The sequence below is a fragment of the Schistocerca serialis genome, chromosome 7 (genome assembly GCF_023864345.2).
Source record: "Schistocerca serialis cubense isolate TAMUIC-IGC-003099 chromosome 7, iqSchSeri2.2, whole genome shotgun sequence".
Lineage (NCBI taxonomy): Eukaryota > Metazoa > Arthropoda > Insecta > Orthoptera > Acrididae > Schistocerca > Schistocerca serialis.
The window spans coordinates 291275733-291293704 of NC_064644.1; the positions used below are offsets into that span (position 1 = coordinate 291275733).

Consider the following 17972-nt stretch of genomic DNA (forward strand, 5'->3'; position numbering starts at 1 on the left):
TGACCTAAGATGTTAAGTCCCATAGTGCTCAGAGCCATTTGAGCCATACTTGGTTTCTCAACAAAATCTGCATTATGTCAAACTATGCCCAACACTCATATTACTGTGACTATTCTCAGAAGCATCTGAGTGTCTAACTTTTAAAAAATATGCAGGTAGCGAGCAACCAGAAGACGATGCAGCAGTAAAAATGCTGCCTTGCCCCTATGAGAACGCCCGTACATATCTGACGGTTTTTTGAAACAAGTGTCTTAGAGATGTCCGTAATCATTCTTACGAAACTTGTTACTTGTCCATCACAATAATGTAAAATTAAAATGAAAAGATAGGCTGGTTTACTAGGTGTACGCCATATCTGAAGGTGGCCGGTGGGAATTGTGTAACTGTAACGAAAGTTTGTATCCTGCACCAACAGTCACCATATCCAGTGCCCTCTTTGTTTTTGGCGGGGAAGCATATACGACCAACAAAAATGCGTAAGTTCGGCCTTCGAAATAGCGGGGGAGGGGGTGGAGAAGAAAAGGTTGATTTTTGCATTTGCCGTAGAATGTTTAGCTTTGCGTTTTACAAAAAGAAATGATTGCTTTTTGAAGTGGGATTGCGTTGTTCTCATTAAGCAGGAAACACTGCACGCCCCTATTGTAGGCAGCTGCGGGTGCTGTCAAGTGGTGCTCGAAGAGGAAGCGAGGCGGTCATTGGCTGCACTTGAGAGCTCCTAAAGAGACCAGAGCACCGTGAGGCCGAGTGTGGAAGCGTACTTATGGAGCCGAGTATTGGATGAATTCATTCGACAAGGTTATCTTGGTTACATAAGATTGGGGAGTTACGTGTTCAAAACAGCTTCAGGATGTAAATAATAAAATTTGACGTACGTTATGTTCTCCATAGTGAAAGTATGGGAGGCGCAGAGATAATTACCGTACATGCTGTTAGTAGAATCGAGCTGCTCAGGGTCTTCTATAGTATAACAAGAGCCCTCACACTAAATACTTGTGCCCCACGTCTTACTAACTCGCCTTTTGCGAGTACTATATGTGCCTCCATTGCTTCTAAAATTTGTCCAAACGAGTTCTCGCGTGTATTATCATATAGTAAAATTAGCCGAATGTTGAATGAAAAAGATGCTTTTAGCCGCACTTGTCCAAATGAATTTCGTACGAATTTATTAATCACGTATGTGTTGTGACGTTGAGTCTCCCCTCATAACCCACCCCCCAATCCCCAAAAAAATCCATCCTTGACGTAAAATTTTTACTTTCGCCGTCCCCTTCAAACAGGCACTTCTTAGTGTCTGCACACTTTCATCGTAATGATTTTATAAGTTAATTTTCAAGTGACCAATGAACTTCCTTCGCGTCTAAATACAATTAACTAGCCGGAAAAAGTCAGCTATCTCGATAACCAGGAATACCGTCGTCGTATTAGAAGCATAGCACTAATTTCCTAGAAAATTGTACTGTGTATCTCTGACTCTTAAGGCATGGCTGGTTTTACCCCTCGTTCAGAGAATGCTTCCTCTGTCTCCTGATAGAGATTCGGCAATGTAAGAGGGGCTTAATACCGCAGAAAAATGCCTAAGACAAGGGATTGTTTGTGGGAAGACAAGTTTCCAAACACGGTGCCCATGTGTTATGCACATCTGCACAGTCCCCCGTTTTGCAAGGATAAAAGAAGGTACCGCATTCTACTTACGTCACACTTCACTTACATATCCTCTTGTACTGAAGTAGCGTGTGGCCGTGAGATTCGTGATAAATCGTTTTCAACAAAGTGTGGAAATGTAGGCTCTAAGCGTTGACGACGCGGTCGATGAGCCTTGTTGCTTTAGTACTGTAATTTATGACAGGTTAAAAAAATTTAGCACCAGTCTCTTATCAAGTGTCGCCTTCTATTGGTAAACAGATAACATATCAGTTTCACGAGGAATGGAGACTGCCCCCCTTGATTAAGGAGTTCGTTGTGATAGATGCTGTAACTCGTAAGAGACGGAATTCTAATTGTACTTTCTATGTTGTGCCTGAAGTCATTAACTTTGTACAGTAGGTGGTGTTAGGAGCAGTATTTCGCTGTCCTCTCAGAACTAAAGTACAGAAAGTTCAGTTCGGAAAAATAGTTGACCAAATCAATTATTATTAGAGAAGGTATCACGGCATAAAATATTGAATCCAACGGCAGATAATACCATACGTGTCTCGCTGTATTGCAAACATATTCTCAGAACGTTGGTGGTGATTAAATTCTCCATTAGACAGTGTAATTCATTGCGAAACTTTTGAGTATTTCGACACGTCTCGAAATGATTGCTATGCAGATCACGACGAGAGGGCGTAAGGCAGGCGTCCAAATTAGAGACCTGGTTAGGACAAGACTTAGAATTGCACATAAACCTACACTAAAAATGCAGTGACAAAGGAATTTCTCCGCTATATTATCATCACTATTATTCTTGTGGTATTAGAATGACTTTAGTTTTGGAGGGAAGGTGAGATATAGTGACAGACGTAGATCATTTGCTATGCATTAAACCGCTGTATTTTTTACTGACAACATTTTTGGACCGGTTACTTGGTAGATTTTATGCGTTAGCTCTAGCAAGATACCGAAACATTCGTCAGTTGTTGATACCAAGCATGTAACATGTGCTTCATCTGGGGTACGCGGAAAAAGTGTCGAAGTGGATTTCGGTACTCCATCCGTTATGATCTGGAAATAGGGAGGGGTGTTACCAGCTATAAGCGAGGTCTTATCTTCTGATAACAAGTGACGGCTTATTCTCGTAGGTTCGTGGAACCTGTGGTGTCAGATTCCAGACACGGACGAATGAAGATAACCCACGTTTGACAAGTGAAAGCGTTTGCGCACGTAGTCGCCTAGGACTTTCTTTCTGTTACATAAGTAGCTCCAGTACGCAAAATTGTCAGACTCGCGGCTTCCTATCTTACACAAAATTGACAGGAAAACTTTGGTGTACCTTCCTATTTGTACCACTCCATCAGGCGACTCTTTACCGTGACGCGGTAGATGCTATTCAATCTTACCGGGTAAGACTCATTTTTTCTCAGATATGAATTTCGCAGAACGTCTTCATGCAAATGTCTACGTGGGGTGCAGCATCTCTGTCTGAGGTTGTAAGCCATCAATTCCATACGAGCAGTTTTTAAAGGCGCAACACTATTAATTGATCTGTAAACAGTAGGAAGGGATAGTAGCAATGTGATCATTTCCTGTTTCATATAGGGTACCCCCTTCACTAGATGCCAAAACTGTTAAGGGTATTATCCCTGAACATTCAGAAAATTCTTGACGTAAAAGAGAATTCGTCCTGAGAATGTAGTTAGTATCCTTTAATGCAGAAGAATTGAAATTTCGTGCTTGGAGCTTACCGCCCGTCTTAAACATCCCTACTAAAGAGGCAAGAACATATAAAAACCTTTGTGGAAAAACGAGAGTGCAGGTATCACATTAGTTCCGCGACATCTCGTAAAAACGTACAAGTAACATCCTCATACTGAAAAGTATTGGAACACATTAGACATTGTACATGAAACCACCACTGCTGTGAACTTCTCAGACTGGTTTTATATACATAAGCACAGAATTTTTGCGCCCTGCATTGATAAGTATATCAAAAATGGTCAGTGGACTGTACAACCGTTGTGGTACAGTGAAACGGACAACTTTCAAATACAAATGAGCACTTAGAGCTTTTTTCAAAGAACGTGTTCCAAATTTATATTAGAGAAATTTCCGTAAGTAGGCATCTGCGTGGCTCTCTAGCAGAATTGCAGCTGTAATCTGCCAGTAGCTCTCATGGTTTAAACATGTACAGGGATTAGCGTCAGTGGGAGAGCCTTACTGTGAGAGAAGCTTTGTCGAGTTCGGAACCTACTTAAGGGCTGTTGCCGAATCGAAGCTTTAGTAAAGTAGTGCTAGTTCATCAAAGTGTAGGCAGTCCGAGGGTCACAATAATGGCAAGTCCTGTGGAATTTTGAATAATAGGAGAGGGTTGACTGGCAGCTTCTTCACGGAGTCTTAGTGTAGTTTTTATGCTCTTGTAACATAAGCGAAATTTGTGATCTCTTGTACTGTGGGTTTGTCTTTTATATCCTGAGGAATGTGTTTGGGCGGATGCTGCACATAATAGCGGTCACTGAGAGAGTTGGCGCAATGGTAAGGCACTGGACTGGCATTCGAGAAAGGGGCGATTCAAATTCCCTTTCGGCTATCGAGATTTAGATCGTCCACAGTTTCCATAAATAGCTAACGGCAATTTGCCGAGATGGTTCATTTGAAAAAGGACGTGGGTGAGCTCCTTCGTCAAACGAGATTATGCTCCGTCCCTGATGATTTTTTTTCTCATAAGCTAATTTCAAACCACTTCAGTCTGTCAGATCTTTACTAAGTTACTAAAAAACTGAATACCACCATCTGGAAATAGCCCTGCAAGGATGACTTTCATTCTAAATCATTGGAAAATAAATATCTAGAGACAAATTGCGACCGGCTGCGCTTCATAAACGTGGTCGACATTCAGACTGCTCAAGAGAATTGAGCCACGAAACCTGTCTACTGCTGCATCTCCAGCGTTGTGTGCAGAGCGGAGCGTCGTAGCCAGCGAATGCGCATTGTGTCCAGTCCATTCGATCGCGACACCGGCGGATGCGAGCGACGCCTCGGCTCTCTTAATTATTTCCGGGGGCTTCGGGCTGCTGTAATTTACCGCACCATTGCCGTTTAGGGGCAGCCTCGCCGCTCTACCCTCGGTAGCCATTCTTCTGCTGCTGAAGACGATAGTTCACGAAGTTAGCGCACGAGTTGCAACATACATTTTTTTAACAACACTGATTACGAGTCTTCACGAATTTCGCACACAGGTCAGTTTGTGAATGATTTGCTGACGTACAACTGTTAAACGTGACCCAGTTGAGGACAATTGCAAAAAAAAGTTCGCAAATTCACTACTACTTTTCGGCTCAGTACTTGATTTTGGCGCACCTCACACGCATTTCAAAATCTTCTCTTTTCAAGTGATCACAGAAAGCAGTCACTTTTTTTTAACTGGCGGTGATGTTTATAATACCCATTGCTATGGACTGGATAAAACACGTTCAATAAGCTACAATGCTAGGGTGGCGAAACATATCGCACCTCATTCCATGAAATTGCCTGGATTGGCCATTCTACAACCAGGTGTCTATTGTCCCATTAAAATTACTAGATAGTCGACACTTCAGTCTTAGGATCTGGTTTCCTCCAGAGCGCTCAACGTCATCCCTAACAGTTTTCCGTTGCCGAACTGCCGCAACAGTTGTTTAGGTCACTTCCATTTCCATGTGAGGCTTTCTTGATCTGTTCGTATCCCAAATACTGGATTATGCATTTTTATTTAAATCGGCTTAAATAAGCTTCGCACGACATTGCGTGAATACGAATTTCTGAAGGCTGTAATTCGTTGAGAGTGGGTCACAAGAATCATGAATATAATCGTCTAACGTAGAGTGGTAGCGTAGCCGAATGGTTTGCGTAATAACGTGCGGTGTGAAAGGTCGTAGGATCGCATATCGTCAAATACAGCAGAATTTTTTCATTTTTGAATGTAATAGACTTTCGTTATTTTTATTCAGTTAATAGGTTTAAATGTAATTTTTATTTCTAATACTTCACTTCATTTTCATCATCGTATTTTTTATTGCTCTTATTCTTCTGCCTGCCATTCTTTTTTCGATGGAATGTGCCTGTCACCTATAATCTGCAACAAAGTGCCAACGAGCACTGCTCATCGGATGGTAACGCGGCAGATCCTGTAGCCAGTGAGAGTGAGTTTCTGATCACCAGTGACAGCAAGAAATTAGTATGCTTTTAGCGCTGAAAGTTTTTCTGCCTTTAGTTTCCTCGTAGAGGTTAGCTTGAATAGCCATGATGAGAGCTATCGTGATTTTAGTTCTCCTGCAGATTTTCTGAGACTGCTTTCTCGGGTACATTGCATATTACGAGGTTGTGTCTAGCTCAGGACATAACTCTAAATTCAGGGATACAAAACGCGTCTCTTGCCGCAGTTCGGTCATTGGTCATGTAAAATCAGATGTCGATAGAGCATCTCAGCTCGCTGTGGCCACTTCCGATATTGCTCTGCGTTAGGTATTACCAGTATGTAATGTGACTCCCCGTGTTCGTGTGTTATACTTGGTCATGAACGATGGCGGTCAAATTTACGTCTATTCTGCGCATCTACATCACTCATTCGCCGACAACCTGACGCATTCTCCGACGACCTAAGAGTGTTCAGTAATGTTCTCAGGGTTCTGCTGTGAATGTCGTAGCCAACGCGAGCGTCAAACGCGACTATCGAGTGTTACTCAGCGAATTGGAGTTGTCACGGTAGATGGTGGTGGTAACCAACAGTCTGCACAAGCAAATGGACGTAATTTGCAGCATACATGCTTTCTTAAAGCACAGAGCACGTGTACCCGCTTACCGCAACCGTCGCTGGGAACCGGCAACAATGTAATTCTCAAGCTGCGCGATCCGCCATAGTTCGTGGATCGGACTGTACCTATAAGCGAGCGGTAGCCAGCGGCCGATGTGGCAACAATGTTCGGCAAGTGACAGACGCCAACTATCAAATAGTTTTGAACGGACTATAGCAACAAATGTCATATGTACCACTGCGAATTTTCTTCACTGAAGAAACAGCGAATCTTAATTTCCATAGTCAGGTGGAACTTCATAATCGATCAGTTTTATACATGGGTGCTTCGTTTCGTAGTCACGTAGTGGCTTTTATGACGCCGAGAAAAGTACTTACGCATATTAATATTCCGGTTCACAGCTTTTAGAATTCAGTTAGTATATCCATTTGTCTTTAGGCGTCTATAGCAAATGCCATTAAGAGACGTATATGAGCAAGTTACTTTCAGCTTAACATGAACGAGTTTCGCTACAGCCAAGTTGTATTCCTCCCGGTTTGGCAGTCTCTCTGTTGAGTGCATCTCTCGTCATAACGCCTCGATAATTCTCTGCTAGGTTTAGGTTTCAGGATAATGAGTTTCCCTTGCTGATTTTTTGTTAGACTGTGGCCGGAGATGCAAGTTCTTACCAGACATTTTCTCTCATTTTGCCGAAAAATCCGAATATAAGTGAAAACTTCAAATCTCCTGGTCCAGAACTGTCTTCCGCAGTCTTTTTGAAACTAAACATAGTGCTTTTTCTGACAGACGTCCACCACCTAACTGAAAGGCGAAACATTTTAGTCAAATATGGCAATAACACATTTATGCTGTAGTGTATGTTGTCTGTTGCCGTTATATTCGATTTTAAGCGGAACCACCTTATATACACTCTCCATTCTCCTCGCTCGATGCCGGACAGGAAGTACGAACATCCGCCTGCGGTTGAACAGTTTCCTGCAGACACGTCAGACAAATCACTTATCTTTGTCTATGACCGAGGACATTCACATAAGAACGCATTTGGTTCATATGTTAACAAGAGTCCAGTTAACTGTCAGGATTTCAGTATGCAGTCGTGGTCCAAGTAGTGCAGAAAGGTTTTTATGTAAGGATTCGTAACAAATTGCGCTGTGGTTGTTCAACAATAGGCGCAGTTCCTGCGAAAACTTGTTACTTTTTGCGTGAACTAACAAGATTCACATAGAAAATGGTAGATAATGAGATAGTACGCACAACTACAGTTGTCCCTCCCGTTCTCGCTGAGGTGGTTTATCAAGACAGTGTGGCGAGTAATTTTTTGGCGCGTCAGAAGACTCAGAAGCTTGTCGGTGTATGTCAGCTGGCTTCGCTGCTTTAGCTTGAACTGCCAAGAATTGCCCACTTGCAACGCGTACAGTTGGCTGACATTTTTCGCTAGGATTTTGTTAGCTGCTGTTTTGAAAGCGGACAGTGCACTTTCCTCTTGATACGCCCCTCATAGTCCTGTCAACGAAGGAAAAGTTCGGGGGAAAATTGTGTAGTCGCAAATTTTTGTACGTTGTTAGGAGGGTGGACGTTCCTGACCAAAAGAAGTAAATTAGTTTCAAACATGGCCTTAATTTGAGGAAGAAGTTTGAGAATGTGAGTTTCGAGCTAGCATTGTATTGTATTTACTCACGGGCTGTGGGAAAGCCGGAACAGAAGAGATGAAACGTTTGAGACGGGGTGCTACGGAAGAACGTTGGTAATGGGAGGACGGATAAGGAATGAGGCGCTTCTTCGCAGAATCGACGAAGAAAGGAACATACCGAAAGCATTGACAAGAAGGGATATGATAATGACATGGGTTAAGATCTCGAGGAATAATTTCCATTATACTATGAGAAGCTGAAGCGTGTAAAAACTGCAGGGAAAGGCGGAGATAGGAACATATCCAACAAATAATTGAGAACGTAGGCTGCAAGTGCCAATCTGAGTTGAAAAGGTTAGCGGAGGAGAGGAATTCATGGTGGGCGGCATCAAGCCAATGAGAAGAATGGTGGCTCAAAAAAAAAAAGAGCGAGTGCCATGAACAACGTACTACAAATCCCGACTCCAGAGGTGAGAGCCTGGGGGTCAGAGGGCGCCCACAGATCGTTATGTTTTTCATGAATGTTTCGAAAATCGCGGGTTCAAACGAAAATCCTTCCCAGTACAAAATTAAATCACATTAAATTTCCTCCAAAAAAGTCGTAATCATATTTTGTTTTGTAGGACTAATGGGTTCCATGTTGGAGGGGATGGAAAAATCGCAATTATTGTTTTAATTGCATAAAATTCATGTTTACATATTTATTTAATGTTTACCGTTAGTTGAAGTGGGTAAGTGCAAATATTGTGTGTACCACATTAAAGTGCTGTAGAGCTATATTAAGGGGTACATTTTGCTCCGGAGGTGTAACGGGGTGGAGAGTAGAAGTGCGAGGGAAGATAGGTCGCCGCCCTTCGTAGGTCTGCGAACTGAAGATCGAGCAGGTGATTTCGCACTATCTACCCTACTAACAAGGGAACCTTCCCATCGCACCCTCCTCAGATTTAGTTATAAGTTGGCACAGTGGATAGGCCTTGGAAAACGGAACACATGTTAATCGAGAAAACAGGAAGAAGTTGTGTGGATCTATGAAAAAAAAAGCAAAATATACAAATTGAGTAGTCCATGCGTAAGATAGGCAACATCAATGGAGCTGTGAGTTGAGGAGCGCCGTGGTCCCGTGGTTAGTGTGAGTAGCTGCGGAACGAGAGGTCGTAGGTTCAAGTCTTCCTCGAGTTGAAAGTTTAATTTTTTATTTTCAGACAGTTATTATCTGTCCGTCCGTAATCTTTTCATCACTTTTTGGGAGTGATTATCACATCCACAAGAAAACCTAAATCGAGCGAGGTAGAAGAATCTTTTTACCTATTCGCCAAGTGTACAAGTTAGGTGGGCCGACAACATATTCCTGTCATGTGAAGCACATGCCGTCACCAGTGTCGTATAGAATATACCAGACGTGTTTTCCTGTGGAGGAATCGTTTGACCTATGACCTTGCGATCAAATGTTTTCTGTTCCCATTGGAGAGGCACGTCCTTTCGTCTACTAATCGCACGGTTTTGCGGTGCGGTCGCAAAACAGACACTAAACGTATTACAGTGAAGAGACGTCAGTCAACGAACGGACAGATCATAACTTTGCGAAAATAAAGTAAATAAAATTTTCACTCGAGGGAAGACTTGAACCAAGGCCCTCTCGTTCCACAGTTGCTCATGCTAACCACGGGACCACGACGCTACTGAGCTTACATTGTCCTTGATGTTGCCTATGTTGCACATGGACTACTCAGTATATTTTGCTTATTTTTTCATAGTTCCACACAACTTCTTCCTGTTTTCTCGATTGATCTGTGTTCCGTTTTTCAAGGCCTATCCACTGTGCCACCTGATAACTAAATCTGAGGGGGGTGGGGGGGGGGTGCGATGGGGAGGTTCCCTTGTCACAAGAAGCAATGACAGGGTTTTGCACAAATTTGCACCGAACCTCCCCAGCGCGCTTTACGAATCAGTGGCGACACCGCGTGCAGACGTGCCTGGCAGAGGGGTTCTGTTTGCCACGAACTACGTTACCACTAGATGAGATACAGATATGCGTTACTAATAATACTGACGCAAGACACGCATATGGGCAGAATCTACGTTAATCTCAGCACACTATTCTACACTGCTAGAAGGTAAATTGGATGTCATCCTCCACGACAGCTGTTAATGCTGTTCCGGGAAAGGCATCTTCTCCACAATAACAGCTGCCAGCTTTTTAGTTTACAGACTGGCTATACCTCTGCAGTATTTCCTATCCAGTTATTACCTGAGTAGGCAAAATAACTTCACTGAACACGCTTCCTTATATTAGTTATTTTCGGTTAATTAAATGAATACGAATTTGCTGTGGAGTGACCTTTGATTAAAATACGTTCCTGTAAACAATGACTCAGAAGTGTTTGGATAGTGGTGTCAAGTGGGAAAGGAAATATATTGGTAAATGTTACTGTCTTGTCTTTGGAAGCACATTGTCGAATACATATTGACAGCTTGTTGCACGAGGGAGAAGCTCTTCTGTGTGGTAGACAGTTGGTTGACAGCTCCCGCTGTTCAGCTTTTCGCATAATGGTTCGCTTAACAACTGCAAGTAAGTACTCACTAAACTGAAAGTAACTCCACTAGATAAGTACGAGCTAAGCGAAGTTTTATGTATTCGCATAAGAGAACTGGGCGGGAAACGCTGGGTGGCATGGTCTCTCTGTTAACTGGGGGAAATTGCCTTTCCAGGACGGATGCTGCAGCTGCCATACAGAAAGACTAAGAATATACTTTCCCTCTAGCGGCGTAGGGCAGTGTTCAGAGACTTACTTAGTCCTGTCCATATCCCTTTCTTGCGTTAGTATTATTAGTAACTCATATCTGTATCCCGGGTAGTGTTACTGCACTTTGTGGAAAATACAGTCCCCAGGCATGTCTGCACACTGCGTCACAAGTGATCTATAAGGCATGTCATGGAGGGTCCGTATAACTTTGTAGACCTATGGAGGAGGCAAGCGATTGACCACAGTCCGGCGACCTAAAAGTGCTCTCGCTCATCTATCCCCCCACTCGCGCCCGCTGCATGCTGTTACACCTCGAGAGCACAATGTATCCCTTAATACGGCTCTAGTACACTTACACGTGACACACATTTAATATTTGTTCATAAGAGTCAATTTAACAACAAATATTAATTTTACACCATTGGAACATTATTTTTGATGATCCGCTATTTTCCATTCCCACAACACGGAAACTATTAGTCAGAGAGCAAAAATAGGAATTTTTAATAGAAAATTTAATGTAATTCAATCTCGTATTGGGAAAACATTTCGTCAGAAGCCCCGATCTCAGTTATTCAAGAATTTTTTTAAAAAAGACTTTTGAACGACCCAGTGCTCAGATTCCACTGGTTGGGATATTTATTTAGTATGTTTTGGCACTCTTCCTGCTACTGAACAAAAATTTGCGACAACCCTCTTTTCTCCGTATTCGACTCTTTTGTTCGTCGTTGGCTGTGTATGTGGCAGTGGACAACACGTAAAGTGACCATAAATCCGAATGGTCGGAAAATGATTTTAAGCTCTCCCCAGACAGTGTCTCATTCTAATCGTTGCGACTACTTCATTGAAGTTTCAGGAACTCGAACAGGAAGGCGTTTCACCTCCATCGACTTAGTGATATGCTCACATTCCAGACGCCTGAGATTACTCTACAGCAGTGGTTCCCGACATTTCTGAAGCAATTACCGCTGAGTGCAATTAGCAGGTAGCTAGTAAATCCCCGCCCCGATCCTCCTATCCCACCACCACAGCGGCCAATTAATGGCGAAGATAAACAAAGAACTACGCAAAGTACTCAGAAAACAGTTGACTGTCCACACTGAGGGAAAACGTTTGTTAAACGTGCGACTCCTTACTCAAGCGGAAGACTACAGGCTGTTAATGCTGTGTGTCTGATCTCTTCAGCGGTGTAGTAGTCGTAGCATAGTTAGCGCTGTGTTGTCCTGTCAATTAGTTCGCGTGTCTGATACGAAATGAATAATGAAGCAATTTTTGGTTAATTTCAGGAACTACCTACAGCTCAGAGAAGGCATTTTCGGGTAATACTTACGCATATGAGAAATACATGTTTTAAGTTTTACTGCCACACATGCATGGTAGAAAGTACGAAGTATGTGTGTAGTGGGTGTTCATACATTCGTTTCAGAATCTTGAAACACCACATTGTGTCGCGCATTAATGCTGGTATTTGAGAAAAATTTAATTATTCGTAATCAGTATTGCAGTATTATGAAATAGATACTAGTAAAGATCTTTGGAAAATAAATGTAGTTTCGTGATAGTCACAAGCAAACCCTTCTGTTTTTATCTCCCACAAAATTTAATTTTACCCGTCAGGGGGTAATTACCCCCAGATTTGGAACTGCTGCGCTACGGAGTGCCTTTCGTTACTGCTGTGAAATAGCTTTTAATCTTGATGAGTATTGAATGTATCTGTTCTCAGCTTTTCGTGCTCTAGATTTCCACTTTTAGAAACTTCTTCCTCGTTTCCATAACAATATCTGATATACGTTGAGCTTGTCTATTGAAGAAAGCTTTAATCTGGTTCTGATATCTCTCTCCCTCCCCTCCAAGGTATCGTTCCCAATCTTGATAGGCAGATTGTTATTCTTTCTTCTACCTGTTATCTTCTTCGGTCTGTATCGTTGACCTAGCCCGTCTTACTTTCAACGGGTGTTTTAATTGTAAGTAATTCTTACATGCAGTCAGAGGATCATTGGCTTTTGTTCTCCTTAAATTGTTACCAGGTGGTGTGGCACTCGTATTCCTGAGCAGAGCGGTTCAAATCCAGTTCCAGCCATCCAGACCTAGGTTTTCCGTCTGTCCCTGTCTCGCCTAAAGTGGTTGCAAGGATATTTACCTTTGAAAAGGCACAGCCGGTTTCCTTCTCCGTATTAGTCACAGATTGTGTCAGGTCTCCAATGACCTCGTCGTCGACAAGACTAATCTTTCTTCCTCCGTTCCTCCCTTACATAATTTCTAGTTAGCGTGAAAAATTTGAAGGTTGCAGCACAAACAGTTGCAGTGATGAATGGCAATTGGGCCGTGGACTCACCGTTACGGAACAACTGCCCGATACTCTGAAGCAATATACAAGCTGTCACATTATTTCAAAACGCCCGTCGCATTAATTTAACAGCAAATCTGCATACGCAAGTGGTGGCACAGAAGACAAGTACATCTCCATGTCCCCAACCAACCAGCAAGCATCTTCTTGTGGAAGCTGGACTCCTGATGTCCATCGCAGTGTAAACTGTGCTCCGGCAAAGGTAGTTTGAATAATTCTGTAGGCTAAATTTTGGAAGTTGCTCCCACAAAACCATAGTGTTTCCTTGATGTAGTTTTCCTTCTCTTTTGTGAATAAATATTGGGTGAAATTACTGACGATTATCTCATCATTGGGATGACTGATCCTACCTCCTTCTGGCAGAGCGAGTAGTGTCAGACACCAAAAGTGTAGAGCTAGTACCGCGGCCCATGCAAACTTACTGCTCTTCCTTTATTGCACGACCATGCTACTAACTGCCGCTTGCCCTTAATTCGCCTTTGCGGCCTGCCGGGATCGGTCATTGGAGCGAGTTGTGTGCACGCGCGCGCGATATGGAATTTTGTTTGGGCAGAGCGATCCACAGCATCTGCTGACGCGATCTTTGCCAACTGTAAATTAAATGCTAGGATTTCAGTACTATCTGCAGCAATGGACAGTTAAAGCTCTTTTTTGACGTCGTGTTTGTAGTATCGGTAGCGTATCAGATGAAGGCGAAACGACTTCAGTTTTACTCATAGGATGTTACAGCGAGTGTTTTAAAATAATTTCTGCTAGAATGACTATTACCTCACTTCAAATTCAGCTGCAGCCTGTCTTAATGACATGGAACGTTAGTCTGCTACCGGGATACAGTTTCTATTTGTGTTACTGGTGGCTCAGTTAAGTTGGTCAAATAGGGATGTTAAAACATCGATTTGTCGGAGTCGTTAGAAATGTTGGGTAATTAACCCATCAACAAACTTTGTGTTTGCAAAAATCCCACTTTAAACTGTAAGGTGCCTATGCTTAGATTAAAATTTTGTGATGTTCCGTGAAGTTTGGTGATACAGGCTAGCCGTCAGCCGTCATCTCGCGAACGCCACGTGCTCGCTATGTTTGCTGTTTTTTTTGTAGGTATATCATACAGTCTTGTCAAGTGTTGCTTGTTGCACGTCGGCAACATTGTCGCGTGCCGTTGCAATCCGTCAGTCAGTTACTTCATTTGAGTTATCGGTGATCCGCTGAATGAGACAGTATTTAAGCCAGCGATGCTGCCCCCAAATGGATCATATTTAACTTAGATGAAGTGGAGAGAACTGGATAATTCCACAGTAGGAAAACCATAAAAGGAATCGTGGGTACGGCACCAGAACTTGAGTATTGACTGTCAGCGTGAGGTGAAAGTGCGTGTGCATTTTGGACATATCTGAAACAATTTTGGAAAATCGCAGAGACTTGAATCAGTTTGGACGGACGGATATACGTTTGTTTACATTTTCTTCGGAGTATGTATCCACCTTTGTCATCAACATTTAACGCGAGATCACATTTTCCTTGAAGGCGATACGGAACGAATCGTGTGCGGCTGATGTGGACCACGCGGAAGCTACTAGCGGCTATAGTCTAATTTAATTTCATTGGCATTTGACGTTTAAGTTTCGGAATTATTACCTTGCTGCGCCAAGAGCTGTCTGCAGGCAGCCATCACAACGATACTTTAAGCCTATATTACTAAACCCTCGTAAAATTTACGATTGCAGCTGGTACCAGTTAGTGACCCGCCAATCTGGTGGTGCGAGTAAGGTGTAAAAACAGGACATTTCGTACGTTATTTTTTATGTGACTTAACTTTATCAAGTCGTATGTCAAGTACTGAAGTCCTTAAAATAGGACTGAAAGTACCTTGGTCGGAAACGGAGCTTTCAGAAGTTTCTTATCGCATTGGATTTAGTGTGAATAAGCTTCGAAAAACTTTCAGTTTTGGCAATTTCCTACTTGTAAAAACTGTAAAGTCTCAGTCTACAAAAATCACATGAAACTTCTAAAATACACCTATGGTATAATGCCTGTAGCGTTCGTAAATTTGACAAAAATCGCTTCTTAGATTTAATTGGTCCGGAGTTGCCTTTTTCTTGAAAGTGGCGAAATTTTCGTGTGTCCTGTTATTTTCCTATTTGGGAGCTGGCAGGTGCACGGCTTTGCAAAGCAAAAGTGACCACACAGCGGGAGCCGATAATGCCAGCAACCATTCCTGACGGGAGCACACCACCAGCTTGCTGTCAAGTGGCAACTAGTTTCAGTAGTGTCTCCGAGCGTTTCCTGCTCGCCGGCGTCTATCGACAAGGCACCGGGGCTGCGTGAGCTGTTCCCATGTCGATAGGCGACCGTCTGGCGCCCTGCGCGCCGTTGGGAGGGGGAAGGGGGAGTGGTACCACAAACAGGATTGTCGTGTTGGGTCGCATCGCGTCTGCCGTGCAGTGCCGCACGTTCGTTGCCCATTTCTTATCCTATATCCAAACGGCTCTAACGAATCTTATCATAAGAGTATTATTAGCCACCACAAAAGAAAACGATGAAATGAAATTAGACTTGATCCGTCGTGTTTAGGATAAGTATGAAATTTCTTTGATGAGCGTAAAATTGTCGGGCATTGTATTCTCGATAAAACAGTCAGTCGTTGATCGTATGCATTTGTTTCTCCACTGTTATGTACATTTTGAGTAATGTCTCTAAAGATACATAGCTTCTCTACTTCACCACACTACCCTGCCCTTTATTCGCTTTCTTAAATTCATCGTGCCCTCTGTTGTATATAAAGAAATGTATTTTTCCACCATGCTTGCAAGTTATAGGTCAGCACCATACTGTTACTGTGGTATCCCTGAACTTCTTTTTAAGAGATTGCTAATTTTATTCGCAGTGAATAACTGCAAAGGTCAGAATTTTTTCTGTCACTGCTTGTGTAACTTTTAACCATGATATGTTGATGTAAAACTTGTAACTTTTGAAAACTGGGCATACAGAAAGCATGAAAACAGGAAGGTGTACTGGGCTGTGAAAAAAAGCAAAATATAAACAGTGAACTGTCAAAGAACAAGTGCAATATAGAGCAGCTGAGAAGGGAAGTGGTGTTTTGGTTAACTGGTTACGGTGTTGGACTGCCAAGCATGGGAGCCATATTCAAATCTCCCTCATGCCAAATTGTTCTGCCCCCTTTGCCATTCCTTTTATTCAAATTTGTCTCTGTGTCGTGGTGTGATGTCAGTTAGCAACAGCGAAGTATAAGATTGGGATCTATGACAGTTGATTCTGCAAAACTACTGTTAGCAGCCGAAAGGAAGTGGCTTTCGAATGGGAACAGCAAATGCTTGATGACAGGTCAACCGAATCCTCGAATGGAATACATGCGTGGTGTGTCATACGCGGCATTAGTGATAGTACGCGTCATATTATGGGTATCTCCTATTGAAATAACTAATTTGGACGACTGGTGGGTGACGGAGTGAGTAAGCCTCCTTGCCCAACATGGGTGTTCGTGTGGATGTGATCACTCCCAAGGAAATAACACAATAGTTTGTCACATAAGCTGCAGCAAATGAATGCAAGTTTCACAATCGCACAGTTTCTTTGTGCTCGGTCAAAACATACACTTTTAGTACTTTTGAAATTGCATCCCGTTTTGAAAGTTTTGGCTCTAGAATTCCTTTGTTGCAACATAGTTCACACCTGAAACTTCCTGGCAGGTTAAAACTGTGTGCCGGACCGAGACTCTTAACTCGGGACCTTTGCTTTTGCAGGCAAGTGCTCCACCAACTGAGCTACCCTACGTCACAGACCGGGTGCTAATGACCGTAGCAGTTTTGCGCCCTAAAACCATAACAAAAAAACACTGAGCTACCCAAGCACAACTCATGACCTATCTTCAAAGCCTTAATTCCGCCAGTACTTGTCTCCTACCTTCCAAACTTCGCAGAAGCTCTCCTGCATACCTTGCAGAACTAGCACTCCTGGAAATATATTGCGGAGACATGGCTTAGCCACAACCTGCGGGATGTTTGTAGAATGAAATTTTCACTCTGCAGCAAAGGTCACGAGTTTGAGTCTCGGTCTGGCACACAGTATTAATCTGCCAGGAAGTTTAAATTCAGCGCACACTCCGCTGCAGAGTGAAAATTTCACTCTGGATAGTTCACACCTGTTTGTTATTTCGTAGAGATACACAGATATCTCGTGTGCTCTCACTACTCATCACATTTACTTGCGATGGTAACATATTCTTACCACATGACTCATATTCTATAACTAATATATATATTAACAACTTCTGAGACTACAGAAAAAGTGCCCATTTCAATGACCAGATGGTCAGTTCATAACATTTGAACATGGCTCGGCCACTTGTTAGTCCAACACCATGACCACTCACCTACGATGCCATTGCTATTTCAGGCTGCTCTTTATTGAATTTCTTGTTCTTGGCCCATTCACTGTTTCTAATTTGCTTCTTTTTTTTTTTCTCCAGTTCAGTACAGCACCTACCTGTTTTCATGTTTTGCAAAATTGCGAACTATAGTACTATACTGTCAACAATTGCTTCCTTCCTTACGTATTTTCTTCTACACTCTTTCAATTCAATTACATCATTGGCCAATACCTTCATTATAATAAATATCATTGCACTGGTAGTTTCAGCATTGAAAAATGGGCCACATGGAATTAAAGTCAAATAACTCGCCAATTGTGGGGAAAGAAGTTTTATTTGTCAAAGAATGTATTAGTAGAAATACAATATTACTTATGTATTGTTAACTGTAATCTTGCAGAGTTGGAAGTGCAAGCTCTCTTACACGTCGTCATATTTA

General features: G+C 42.5%; 1 protein-coding gene across 17 annotated transcripts in view; it reads left to right on the forward strand.

The window, feature by feature from the left end:
- LOC126412332 (tropomyosin) overlaps positions 1-17972 on the forward strand; it is a 164722-nt gene that overhangs the window by 115776 nt on the left and 30974 nt on the right. The gene's annotated exons all lie outside the window — the stretch shown is intronic.